A 13,191-nucleotide genomic window follows, 5' to 3' on the forward strand; every position below is an offset into this window, starting at 1 on the left:
TAACAAGAACGTCTGAGAAACGGGGGGGGGGGGGGGGGGAGATGATAAACAAGGGGAAATAGTTTTACTTTGTATAATGACTCAACCACTCCCAGTCTCTATTCAAGTCTAAGTTAATTGTATCCAATTTGCACATTAATTCCAATTCAGCAGTCTCTCGTTGGAGTCTGTTTTCAGAGTTTTTTTGTTGAAGAATAGTCACTTTTAGATCAGAAATCGAGTGACCAGAGAGATTGAAGTGTTCTCCGACTGGATTATGAATGTTATAATTCTTGTCGGAGAACACTTCAATCTCTCTGGTCACTCGATTTCTGATCTAAAAGTGACTATTCTTCAACAAAAAAGCTTCGAAAACAGACTTCAACGAGAGACTGCTGAATTGGAATTAATGTGCAAATTGGATACAATTAACTTAGGCTTGAATAGAGACTGGGAGTGGTTGAGTCATTATACAAAGTAAAACTTTTTCCTCTTGTTTATTCCTCCTCCCCCCCACTGTTTCTCAGACGTTCTTGTTAACTCCTGGAAATGTGCTGGAAATGGCCCACCTTGATTATCACTTCGAAAGGTTTTCTCTCCCCCCACCCCACTCTCCTGCTGGTAATAGCTCATCTTAAGTGATCACTCTCCTTACAATGTGTATGATAAACACCCATTTTTTCATGGTCTGTGTGTATATAAATCTCCTCACTGTATTTTCCACTTTATGCATCCGATGAAGTGAGCTGTAGCTCACGAAAGCTTATGCTCAAATAAATTGGTTAGTCTCTAAGTGCCACAAGTACTCCTTTTCTTTTTGCAAATATATAAGAAGAATCAAACTCTGTCCGCTACCTTGAAGCTCAGACCACTGAAGACCTTTAATGATTTTTTTCAAGGAAGGGAAAAAAATTTACTTACTAGAGGGCTGAGACCAACTTCAACCCTCATTGTTGTGCCAATACTGCCAGGAGGATCCTCTAGCTCAGTAAAAAACTGCTGGAACTATTAGCTCTATTAGTGTGCTCTGCCTTACTCTGACCATCAAAAGAGTAACCCCTTTTCTCTTCTGCCCTTTCTGAAATCCCTAATGTTGGACAGAACACCCTTTAAAGTCAAGGTGTACTTCAAACAACAAGAGTGTGTTCTTGTATTTCTCGATAGCCTTGAGAAAACTAGTCTGCAAAGAGCAGCCTGCTTATACAAGATCCTAGTTCTTTGTACATGTGTTATATTACATGCTTGTATTGCAGTAGTGCATAGAGTAATCCTGGGCTCCATAATTATATAAGCGGTTAGTATTACCAAGAAGGCAGATAGTCCTCTGGACCCTTTCTTTTAATACCACTTCAACAAAAGCTGTCATTTTTCATTAAAAAAAATATATATAGAAAACTGAGCCCACTGTGTGCAGTAGCTTGTCTTGTAAAACTTCAAAGGACCCCTCTCAATCCTTCTCATGGGAACTCTATCCATCATAGCTGATCACAAGAACTGCCATATCAGATCAAGTCTGTGGTCTGTCTAGTCTATAATCCTGGCTCTGACTGTGACCAGTACCAGATGCTTCAGAGGAAGATGCAAGAAATTCTATAGTGAACAATGATGTAATTTTCCCACAGGAGAAATTCCTTCCCAACCTCATCAGTTAGTATGAAGGTTTATATCCCTAATTTATTTTTAATCCTATTTAATATAACTCTGAGTGTTCTCATTATCTATATAAATGTCTAATCCTCCTTGGAAACTCACTAAGCTTTTGGTTTCAATAACATCATGTGGCATGAGTATGCACTGTATATCAAGGTTTTTAATGTACTGCTTTTCAATTTAATTGAATGTCCTCTTGTTCTTGTAGTGGGACAACAGGTGATGCTATTTACCTTCTCTATTCCCATTCTTCATTCAAAGTCTCTCCATGCCTCTAATAATTTTCCATCATCCACCACTGAAGCCCCAAATTTCTGCTGTATATATTTTTGGATGGGGTGACCCTGCCTGAACACCATCTTCCAGGTGAGCATAAGACACTGGTTTATACATAAACAGCCCACTCAAACTTTAACAGAGGACACTGGATTTAGGCACATTTCCCTTCTTTTCCAACATCTTTAACCGAGTAACAGATCATCCTAAATCCCTTAAGCTCTATCAAGGACTAGTAACATAGACTGGGGTAGAGTGAAATATAATTCCTCTCACTCTCAATCCAGAAGAACCTGATGCCCAAATTTATGAGGCATGTATTCAACCAATTGCTTCTCCCTCTGGATCCACTCATAAGTTCACCTTCCAGCTTCCCCCACTCTGTGTATCAGTATCAAGAGTTGGTTTCTAGAGAAATTACCTTAAAATACCTTCCTTAAAAACACTTGCCCCTTGTCCTCCTTTCCCTCCTGCCAGGAAGACCAACAGGTTGCAAGAAATAATCAATAATGGTCCTGGCCCTTCCCCACTGCCCTTCCCAAACCAAGAGGAACAAAGGTCCAATTCACAGGTTGTAGCATAGTGCTGCTCCCAGATCCCATAACTTCATCCACAATAGCTGAAATTCAAGCAGAGAAGTTTAGTGTTGGGCCCTCAGGACATTGCTATTGTCAAAGCAGAACAACAGGAGTGATGGAGAGCTCTGCTGCTGTCAGCTGTGGCAGAGATACTCTTAGGAGCAGTAAGAGCAACACTGGTTCATCAGTTTTAGGTCATTAATGGACTTAGAATGCTAAAGCTTTGGTATTTGCAGAAACAGAGTCAGGATAAGGAAATCTGTTGCAACACATAGGAGAGGTAGCTTTAGCTGCTACAATTTTCAATAAGGTGTGTTAGACAAAAAGTTGTATTTCTTACACTCTATATTTACCTAAATCAGAATAAAAAATCCATCTTCCACATATAGGTCATGTAAATGTATCAATTAGAACAGTTATGGACATAAATTTTTCAAAGTCTTGCCCATGCATCAACTTCTAACAATGCACAGCTCATTACCAAAAGAAGGAAAATCCCTGCAAGTTTATTTAGTGGCTCCACTGCTGTTTAACACGGGAGACGTGGGTGAAGAGCATAGCTAAAGACAGTCAAGAACCCCCTTCTCTTCCCACCCCCAAAAACAATCTAAGCCCTCCTCTTCTTCCAGCTCCATCCTTTCTTCATCTTAAACACTAAAGAAATGGATGTGGGAGGCTTATATGAGCTCCCAACTTGTGTTCCTAATCTAAATTTTCCATTGAAGGTGAGCTACAAAAAATATGCCCTTTTTATGCTTAAGTTTTCTATCTGATGTCCATAAAATGTATTTACTAAGGCTAAGCTACTGCTTGATTTCATAAAACTAGTGTCACAAACTAATTCTGATATTGTTCATCATGGCCTACAGCAATATCTGAATATAGTAAAAGGGAGTAGGCTAAACACACTCACAGCTCCATGCTGGTTAAAGTTCGTAACAGCTGCTCTATTCATGGAAAGACATCTGAGAAACATGCCATAAATAAAATGATCACATGGAACTCCCTTGCACAACCAGTGTACATCTTTCTATGCAGGAATTTAGATTTCACACCCCACAGTGTCAGTCAAAAACATATTACAGGCTATTCTTTCCGAATGATACAGGCGATATTTTAGTAAGCAGTACATCCATTTGGTGTTCAGTTCTCTCTAAAGATAACTTTCTATTCTGCATTACCAAAAAAAATGTCTCTAGGATTACAAATGTTGAGTGCTGTATTTTAAAAACCATCACTAACGATCTGTGGAAAGGGGTAATCAGTCTATACAGTTGCTGACTATATAGGTGCTGACCCTGCCAACACTTATGCACATGCTTTATTTTACACATGAATGTAGTCCCACGTGTACAATTAGGTAGATCTGTGTGTGCAGGACTGGGGCCCTAGTCAGCACCTTGATGAGACTACCCATGTGTACAGTTAAGCATACGTTTATGCAGAATCTAAGTTTGTATTTATATACACAAAGTTGATTTTGCTTCTATCGCTTCAATTGCACTAAACCCTACTAGTTTAAATCAACCCTCTTCGGATTTCACCAGTGCTAAACCAATCCTCCTAAAATGTGTCATTCATAGATCTCTGCCACGGAGGAGGACTTTTTTTTTTTTTTTAAAAGGGATGTGTGGGTGTAATTGACAAGAATGCTGGATAAGTATTTGAAAAATGGGAGGTTTTTCAGTTTTGAAAAGGCTACCAGGTTTTGCCACTGCATATCTTAAATTAATAAAAAGGGCTTGCCTCAGAAATTTAAAATTTGGTTTATTGTTTTTCTAATTCAAGATTGGTTCCTTTGACTATTTGTCAAGTCTGTTAGTCTTGGAATTTGGAATTATTTTTATTTAACTATAGTAATACCCTCAATTTTACGCATTCCACACAAAGGTCAAATGAAGAGGTAAGCTTTCATTCTTTAAAAAAACCTAGATCCTAGCCCTTTGCCTTGCCTAATACCCTTCATAAAGATTGATAACACTCCCTACTGGCTGGCTAAATGCTCCCCCAACTTTTCGCCCACTGTGGGAAACAGCATTTTTGATTCCCCCATCTCACAGCAGCCAAAGCCCTTCATTCTTTTCTACTGTTGGTATCAGGATCTTTTCCTTCCTTACACCCTCTGCTTGAGCAGCAGCAAAATCTTCCTCCCTCCACAACCTCCATCAGACACCTGCCCTAGGCTTCAGTAGCTCTGCCAGCAGTACCATTAAGCTTTCAGTGCCTTCCCCTTCACCATCCCTCCCAAATGAGAGGGAGTCTGCAGAAAGGTAGGAAGGAGTGTTTGCGCAGCATTTCAGCATCTGCAGGTGACTCCAGGAAACACCCTACACCTTATACCACTTGTAGAGTGGGACTGGAAAGCAGATGATCTTACCTCCATTCTCATGAGTCCGAGGCACTGAGCCTTCTCTTCCTAAAAAGCAGCTGTCTCATGTCCACATCAAAGCCTACATCTTCAGTCAAAGAACCACCATGTCAGGGAACCAGGTTACAACATAAGGGCACCTCCTACCATGGTTAAAACACAGTCCAATATGTAATGTGGACAGAGTAGTCTTTTACTCATTTCCTCAAACTACTGGCATGACCAAACTGAGACCTGGAGTGGTCAGTCTTGTAGCCAGGTCTTCTCACACTACTGTTCTTACAGGGCATTGGGCCAAAGATAGAAGTGAGCTAATACTCCTGTGTTTCCCTCCAACAAAAGTTACTTTCCCGACCCACCGGTAGAAGGCATGTAGAGATAGAGTCTTATTCTCTCACATGAGGAAGGTAAGCAGTGGCAAACTCTTCAACTTTCCCCTGCACAGGGGCTGAGCAGCAGCATATTCACCTGAGTGGGGGCATGCAATTGTATCTTGCCCCATGGCTATGGCACTCTTGACCTCAGTGGAATTTTAAAAGAGGGAGTCATGCTTCAGGAAGCAGAGAGTCATGAGACCATGACAAGCCTCCCTACTGAACACACAAAATTAGGCTGCTTCAGAAGGGGAGCACACAGGAGCCCAGCACAATCAGCTGGGCTTCTGGTCAATCCTGCCCATTCATATATACATGTAAGTAAAATTACCAAGTTATAAAAAGATTCGTAACAGTGTCAAAAGGAATCACCATGACTAAATAATTTAAGGTTACAATTTAAGGCCTTCCACACAAGGCATCCTGGGCTGAAGGCGTCATTAATATTATTTATTTGTATTTCTTAGTGCCTAGGAGCCCCAGTTATGGACCAGGACCCCACCGTGCTAGGTGCTGTAAAAACACAGAATAAAAACAATCCCTGTCCCAAAGAGCTTACAATCTAAGTATAAAACAAGAGACAATAGATGGATGCAGACGGGAGTACAAGTAAACCGTGAGACAGTACTGTTCAGCATGATGGGCTGTGATCCTATCAGGATTGTCTTCCCACTTTCAGAGCTTCTAGTGTTGCTGGGCAATGTAAGTCATGCAGAGGTTTCTTCTGTGGTTCTTACAATGTATCACGTGGAGTCTTAAAACCAAGTTCTGACAGAGTTTAGCATCTGATAAGCACCATGCCCTGGAGCTCCTGTGCCACACCATGATTTTTGTATGGCTTTTGACACAGTCCCACATGACAGTCTCATAAACAAACTAAAGAAGCGCGGTCTAGAAATTACTATACAGTGGGTACACATGTGCTTGAAAGATTGTACTCAAGAAATAAATCAATGGTTCACTGTCAAACTGGGACAGCATATCTCATGGGGTCCTGCAGGAGTCAGTAGTGGGTCTGGTACTATTCAGTGTTTTCATTAATGCAGTGGTTCTCAACTCTGGTGCACCGCTTGTTCAGGGAAAGCCCCTGGGAGGCCGGGCCGGTTTGTTTACCTGCCGCGTCCGCAGGTTCGGCCGGTCGTGGCTCCCACTGGCCGCGGTTCGCCGCTCCAGGTCAATGGGGGCTGCGGGAAGCAGCGTGGGCCGAGGGATGTGCTGGCCGCCTTTTCCTGCAGCCCCCATTGGCCTGAAGCGGCGAACCGCGGCCAGTGGGAGCCGCGATCGGCCAAACCTGCGGACGCGGCAGGTAAACAAACTGGCCCGGCCCGCCAGGCACTTTCCCTGAACAAGCGGTGGACCAGAGTTGGGAACCACTACGTTAATGGCTTGGATAATGGAGTGGAGAGTACACTTATAAAATCTGTGGATGACACCCATCTGGGTGAGACTGCAAGCACTTTGGAGAACAGATTTAAAATTCAAAACAATCCTGACAAATTAGAAAATGTGTCTGAAATCAACAAGATGAAATCCAATATGTGCAAAGTACTACACTTAGGAAGGAAAAATCAAATGCATAACAACGAAATGGGGAATAACCAGCTAAATGGTAGTTCTGCTGAAAAGGATTTGGGGGTTATAGTGGATCACAAACAGAATACGAGTCAACCATGTGAGGTAGTTGAGAAAAAGGCTCTGGGGTGTATTAACACAAATGTCAAACATCAGAGCTGGGAGGTAATTGCCTTACTCTACTCAGCACTGGTGAGGCCTCAGCTGTCTCCAATTCTGGGCACCATACTTCAGAAAACATGTGGACAAACTAGAGAGCCCAGAGGAGAACAACAAGGTTTAGAAAATCTGACCTATGAGGAAAAGTAAAAACAACAACTGAGCATGTTTAGTTTTGTGAAAAGATGACTAAGGGGGGACCAATCACCTTACAACAGACTTCAAATATGTTAAGGGCTGTTATAAAGAAGATAGTGATCAATTGTTCTCCACATCCACTGAAGGTAGAACAAGAAGTAAAAAGCTTGATCTACAGGAAGGGAGATTTAGGTTAGATATTAGGAAAAACTTTCTAACTATAAGGGTAGTTAAACTCTGCCAAAGGAGGTTGTGGAATCCCCATCATGGGAAGTTTGAAGAACAGATTGGACAAACTCCTGCCAGACGTGGTCTAAGTTTACTTGGCCCTGTCTCAACACAGGGGGCTAGACGCAATGACCTCTCAAAGTCCCTTCCAGTCCTACATTTCTCATTAGGTGTAAACTGGCATAGCTCCATTGATTTCAATGGAGATATGCCAATTTACACCAGGCTGAGGATGTGACCCTATTAATTTTAGCAAAGCCTGAAATATGCATGTGTGTGTGTAGGAGGGGGCATATTTCAATTATTGTAACTGGCAGAGTTCATTAGAAAACTTAGAGCTCCTGCAAGGTTTCCAGTATGATTGTGCTCACAAACAATACAAATGTGTGACTCCTAAGAACCACATTTGCAGCTTCATTAAATTTATAAACTCTGCTGGCAGAATTTAGGTATGCACAATACTAAGCAAAACCTCCCTATATTTTAGTTATGACCAAAAGATTATTTTTTACCACTCAAAAAACAGAAGTGCTTAAGTTAGGATCATAGAAGGATAGGGTTGGAAGGGACCTCAGGAGGTCATCTAGTCCAACCCCCTGCTTGAAGCAAGACCAATCCCCAATTTTTACCCCAGATCCCTAAATGGCCCCCTCAAGGATTGAACTCACAACCCTCGGTTTAGCAGGCCAATGCACAAACCACTGAGCTATCTCTCCCCCTCCCAAGGATAGTTAAGATTAGTTAAGATTATAGGACTTAATTTTCAAAAAAACCTTGCACCTAACAGCTTCTATTTAGGCATCTAATTAAGTGGCCATTTTTTCAAGAGCCTCAGCACCTAACAATTCCCCTGGAGAGCAGCGAGAGCAGCTGGATGCTGAACAATTTTAAAAATCTGACCTGTAATTTACAGAAACTAGTTAATGTTTATAAAGTACTTTGAAGGCGGAAAGCACTACACTTGTTAAGTAGTACATCATTTACCTTAGCTCTGTTACTTTTAGCATTTAATTCAATATTCTCAGACTGACAGTATCACTTCTTAAAAAACCCTAGAGTTGTGTGCAAAAGCAAAGTTAAAAACATTTGCAGCCATAACCCTGAAACATCAATTTTACAGTTGAACAAAACCAGACTACGAAAACTCTCCTTTACACACTTTCTGTGATTATACAGAACTACTTCTATCTAGATTCCATAACATCTTTTTAAATAGGGCTGAGCAATCTAACAGGAAATGTAATGATCCGTCTCTATGTAATATTCCCCAAAACAAATGCAGCTTACGTGAAACCTGGCACATAGTTTTAAAAGATCACAAATACGTCCTGTCCAACAAGATCCAATAATCTAGTAAGAATAAAGTCAACAGGAAGATTAGTAATGAGACTCCCTGTATGTTCCTATTAGTCAAGCTATTATGAATTGATTCAGGAAATTTGATTAATCATTTCAACACCAGACGCTGCAATGTTACGTAAGTCACTTTGTTGGTATAGCTCTTTGCTACCATGAAAGTAACTACTTTTTTCACATAGTCAATATTGACAATTAACTGGTAAATGTTAAAGACATCTTACAAATGTATAATCTAAATTGTACATGTTTAAAAGTTGCATGCTGGCTGTTTTGTCTGCATTGTTAAGCTCAGAACAGTACTCTCACTCACATCTACCCCAAACTATCACGCAACATTAAATATAATACAGGAACCAAATGATGTAGTGAACGATTTGCTGTAATTTAATACAGTATTACCCAACAGAGGGGAAAAAAATATAATCACTTCTCTCTCATTCATGGTTCAAGCACCATTCTTCAAAAGCCACTACAAGAAGTGATTTCTTTACTGTAAAATATATGTATTCTGGACAACAAGATTTCTCTTCTTGCTCCATCTTAAAATAATCAAACTATCTTGGCTCTTCAAAGTAAAGGTCGTAAGAGCTAAACCCAATCTGCTTTAATATCTGTACCCTGATTCCATGAAAACAAACACAGCTTCATACTATTTCAGAATTTCTGAACATTTCACAATTGCTTCCAGCTCAGTTCAGCAGAAACCTGGAAAATTTGTAGCTACTGTACACAGAAAGGTAATTTTGATTATTAAATTGGAAAGATTTTTTTAATGTTTTATTAAAATAAATACACAAGGAGTATTAGAGATTGTTGATAGACATAGATGAACTTCCATTTTACAGACTAGTGAGTACCATGAAAGGGACTCCAGTTTTCCAAACAGTATTTTTTATAACTTAAAACAAATCCAGAAAATGAAAGCATTTACTCAAGGATTCAACATCTTATTTCTCAATCTGTAAGCCAGTTCTTTTCACTGATGACAGTGTGAAACTTCTGAAATCCAGTCATGAACCATCAGGACCTTTTCCAATTTCCATTAATGTGAGGTATGTATTGTACAGAAAAGGAATATTCAGAACTCTCTGCTTGTGTGAAGTTGAGTCATCTTCTGGAAGGGTATTAAAAAGAACCATCTGTGGACCCACTGGATGAAGTATTTGGATTCATTTACTGGATTGTACACAATATGATGGACACTTAACTATTGCCTGCCCATGTAACATTACTACCAACTAAAGGATAGTCATTTTGGTTGTTTCCGCTACATTAATTTTGCAAGCCCAAAAGGACCAATACATCTCTTTGTCCCTTTTTTCCCCTTTTCCTCAAGTAGGAAAGAAAGCAACTTCTCTACTAGCCTGTCTACACTCACACTGGAACCAAGGACTTGGCAAGAGCCATCTTTAAAGGGACAAATTGAAACTCCTCAATTTCACAAAAAGCAAAAATTATTTTGGTTAACTCTGATCTGCTCCCTGGCAACCCTCCCCCCCCCCCAACAAAAAACAAGAAAAAAAACCCCTCCCAACAACAACATTTTTGATTATTTAAAACTTGTATCTCCTGTTATGTGGAAAAACTACAAACAGGAGAAACTGACAAGACTCCATGGGAAAGAGAGTGTACAAAGTGGAAAAAAATATTTTCCCCTGATTTATTTCAGTTAAGGTAACGGACACGTTACTAGTAATACTAATAGGTACAATATTTTAGATGAGATTTAAGTTTCTAGTAAGATTATATTTAAAAGGTTATGTCAAGACTGCCATATTTCCATAAACTGTATTATAAGGCCATGGTAATCAACTAGCAGCTGTTCCCAAACTTCACTGGTTCATATACTACCTTCTTAAAAATTGTTGTGAAGTGAGCTGATAGAACATCAAATTCATGTACCACCAATGATATACACACATCTGTTTGGGAATGCCTGAACTAGTGGATAGCCTGTTCTTACTAACACAGATTCAGTGTGAACGCAGACAAGGTCTATGCACAGTCAACCACACTACACACTGATTTAGCCAAAGATTTATAAAGTGCAGATAGCTTTGACCACCATTTTACAAACAGAAGAACTGCAAATAACGGGTCAGATTGATATCCTGCCTAACAGTATCAGATACCGCAAAGGAAGGCGCAAGAATCCCCAAATTGGAAAATGATGGAATTAACTGTCCATTGAAGAAATTTTAATTCCTGTGATCGTCCCTAGCATTTGTTTTAGATAGGGACTGCATTTCCTACCCATCCAGTCTTCTGATACAGGGACTGATTTTAATGAGAGATTGCACATTTTCATTAACAGCTAAGCACTTTATACTTAAATACCTTCAGAACTACTGGTTATATATCATCCAGTCCTAGTAACTTGTTGCTGTTTTTCCAGTATCTCCTCTTTTGACATGTCAGTCTCTGACAGTATCTCAACTTTAATGCCTAAAAATCATAGGCCTGGGGTAGGTCTGTGATGAAGCCTGATGCAAAGAATCATTAGTTTTCCACAATGTCCGTTTCCTCTTAATTGCTCCCTTTACTCTTTGGAAGTTCATTGAACATAACAATTCTCACAGGCTTCTTGCTTCTAGATGATCTTGCTTTTTAAATAATTTCTTGTTTGTATCTCTTTAGATGCTTGCCCTTCAAGCTTCCTCTTAGTCCTCCTAATTTCCATTTATATTTTACTTGCATTTGTTCTTTTCTATTGGTGTCACATGGACTAAGAGTAAATCTACACTAGAAACGCTGCAGATGTGCCACTGTAGCATAGACATTTACTATAGCGATGGAAGGGGTTCTTCTATTGCTGTAGTAAATCCATCTCTCTGAGAGGTGATTATTGATCTGGGGTGGGCAAACTATGGCCCGCGGGCCATTTTAAGCCCGGTCCTCAAGCTTCTGCTGGGGAGTGGGATCTGGTGCTTGCCCGACTCTGGCGTTGCAGCCAGGGAGCAGGGTCGGGGACACTCCATGCAGATCCCGGAAGCAGCCGCATGGCCCCGCTCTGGCTCCTATGTGCTCCAATGACCCCCTCCGGCACACCAATGGGAGCTGCAGGGGCAGTGCCTGTGGACAGGGCAGCCTGCAGAGGCACCTGGCCGCGCCTCTGTGTAGGAGCTGGAAAAGGGACATGCTGCTGCTTCTGGGAGCTATTTGAGGTAAGCGCCGCCTGGAGCCTGCACCCCTGAGTCTCTCCCCATGCCCCAACCCTGATCCCCCTCCCACCCTCCCAACCCCTCAGTCCCAGCCCAGAGCACCATCCTACACCCCAAACTCCTCATTCCCACCCCAGAGCCCGCACTCCTCCCCCACCCCCCCGTTTGGTGAGCATTCAAAGCCCAGGATACAATTTCTATTCCCAGATGTGGCCCTCAGGCCAAAAAGCTTGCCCACCCCTGCGACAGATCGAAAGAATTCTTCTCTCTACTGGCTTACTTACATTACACAGGGCATGACGTTTTTCACAGCCTCAAGCAATGTACTTGGGCTGACCTATCTCTGTTCTGCAGACCGGCCCTAAACTGAACCATCTCCATAATCAGGGTAAAAAATTTAGTTTCCTTAATTCCGCCTGCATGAATTATTTAACTACATTCTTCACTTAAGGAAAAAAAAAAAAACTCTCCAGGTTAGTGGCCCGGTGTTTGCTTTCGGCACAATCCCTCCCGGGGGGTGTCAATGGACGCTAGGGTTTGGCACGATTACCCAGACTGAATCCTGCCCCGCTAACGGCCTCGGCCCTGGCCGAAGCCGCTGCGGGGAGCGTTGTGCTCGCCACGAGCCGCCCCTGCCCCTGGACGCGGCCGGTCCGGGAGGAAAATCTGTGAAACAACCGCTCTGGCTCCGGGGCAAGCCGGGGCCGCCTCGGCGGCGCGCCAGCCGCTGGTTTGAGCCCCCGGCGCGGCGCGTTGTCCTGGCCGGGGGCCGGCGGCATGGCCCAGCCAGGGCATTTGCACCTTGTACCTGGGGGTGCCCCCCCCCCTTCCCGCTGCTCCTCTTACCGCGCAGCCTCCTTCGCTCCGTACCCCCTCCCCCCCGAAGCGCGAGGGCCCCACAGCCTCTCGCCGCGGCCGGTACCGGCCTGGCAGGGGGCCTGGCGCCCGGACTAGAGTTTCGTGGGATCTGAGGGGGGTCCGGGAGGGGGGGTTGTGGCGCCAGGCGGGGCCCAGCCTTCCCGGCAGCGAGCGCTCGTGAGGGCCGGGCTGGGGCAGCCCATCGCGCCCCCGAGCCGAGCCGAGCCGAGCGGGGACCGGCCCGCTCCGCCGGCGAAGGAGCGGCGGTAACCTCCGCCCGGGGAGCCTGCCTCCAGCCCCGCCCGCGGGAGGCAGGCCCAGGGCCGGACACTCAGCCGGGGGGAGGGGCCGCGCCGCGCGCGCGGCAGCTCCTACTTACCGCCCAGCCGGCGCCTTCCAGCCTCGCGCTCGGCGAAGCACCAACAGCTGCCGCAGCGCGCGCGAACCGGATGCGGAAGCGCGGAGGGACGTGAGGTCACGGGCCCAGCGTC

At 43.3% G+C, this 13,191-nt stretch overlaps 1 protein-coding gene across 3 annotated transcripts in view; it reads right to left on the reverse strand.

Moving 5' to 3' along the window:
- SLC20A2 (solute carrier family 20 member 2) overlaps nt 1-13,191 on the reverse strand; it is a 72,695-nt gene extending 59,504 nt beyond the window's left edge. For 2 of the 3 annotated variants that reach the window (XM_037896617.2, XM_037896616.2), the window contains exon 1: nt 13,080-13,191. The gene's annotated coding sequence lies outside the window, so the exon portion shown is untranslated. Of the gene's footprint in view, nt 1-12,688; nt 12,996-13,079 lie in introns of those variants that run through there. The other variant, XM_043544430.1, reaches the window with a different exon arrangement.

Source organism: Chelonia mydas, chromosome 4 (genome assembly GCF_015237465.2).
Source record: "Chelonia mydas isolate rCheMyd1 chromosome 4, rCheMyd1.pri.v2, whole genome shotgun sequence".
In the NCBI taxonomy this organism is placed as follows: Eukaryota; Metazoa; Chordata; order Testudines; family Cheloniidae; genus Chelonia; species Chelonia mydas.